Source organism: Myotis brandtii, unplaced genomic scaffold (genome assembly GCF_000412655.1).
Source record: "Myotis brandtii unplaced genomic scaffold, ASM41265v1 scaffold165, whole genome shotgun sequence".
Lineage (NCBI taxonomy): Eukaryota > Metazoa > Chordata > Mammalia > Chiroptera > Vespertilionidae > Myotis > Myotis brandtii.
This window is the reverse complement of record NW_005356042.1, coordinates 11,696,521-11,697,795: the sequence shown is the minus strand read 5'-3', so window position 1 is coordinate 11,697,795 and position 1,275 is coordinate 11,696,521.

Sequence of the window (1,275 nt, the reverse complement as noted above, 5' to 3'; positions counted from 1 at the left end):
CACAGTCTGGGGAAACCTACGTCCCAGGCGTCTTGGAAACTTGCACCTATTCGTCTCTTTAAACCTCCTAGTGTACTATGAGCTGGTATTTTGCCCCATTTTATAGATGCAGATATTGAACCTTACAGGATTCTAATCTCAGGCCTTGGGAAGCATTGGATGACAGGAGGTGGCTCACCTAACTGATCGTTTTCACTCGTATTTATAAGGGGATTGTTAGGCCTCACTTTTATGTTGGTGTGAGTTGGTATGCGGGGAGGAGGGCACGCCAGCATTTAAGCATTTTATTGAGTATAAACCAAATCAAAGCTCCCATCGGACCCCTTACACGTCTGCTGTCTGGAATGGCTTGGGTGGGGCACATCAAAGACTTGTTCCGCAGCAGTTTTCCTTTCCATTTTTGTAAGAGTCTGATAGGAGCAGATCTGCCTGCTCTGTGTTTTAGAACGATAAGCAGGTGTGAACAAGTCTGGAGGCTCCAGGACGTAGCCGGAGGTGCACAGCTGAACGACACTGAACGCATGGTGGGTGTTGTTGCGGTGTTCTGTTCCCAAGGGCCTATGCACTGTGTGGGGGTGTTCAAGTCACCAAGCTCTGCCTCAGATCCCCAAAGGGCATTCTGCTTCTAGGAAGGAGCTGAAAAAGTCATTCAGGTCCAGGGAGAGAGGGTTACTACTATTTTTGTTTGTTGGAGGGAGCATTTCAAACTCAGGGGCTGTGTGTGTGTGTGTGTGTGTGTGTGTGTGTGTGTGTGTGTGTGTGAACAGGGAGGTATGGAAACCAAACAGCAGCCTATTCAACTATATCATTAGAAATGGTCTCATTCCTCACTGACCATCTTCCACTTCCCAGAAAAGTTCTAGCGGTTCTGAATGGATTAAGCAAAGAAAACAAAACAAACAAAAAACAAACCTCATAAACATAAGACAACAATAGGGTGAGGAAAGCGGGGTGGGGGGAGGTAGAAGAGGGTAAAGGGAGGACAAATGGTGATGGAAGGAGACTTGACTTGGTGTGGTGAGCACACAATACAATATACAGATGACATAGAACTGTACACCTGAAACCTATATAGTTTTATTAACCAATGCTACACCAATAAATTCAATTAAACATTTTTTAAAAGGAAGCCATTTTATGTTATGTAGGTAGGGCATGGATGATATATCTTAAAATTTCCACTAAATTGTGTTTTCAAAGTTCCTATCATGAGCACTGATTTTATACTATATATTATGTATTTACACACAAATATATGACTACATATACATATAT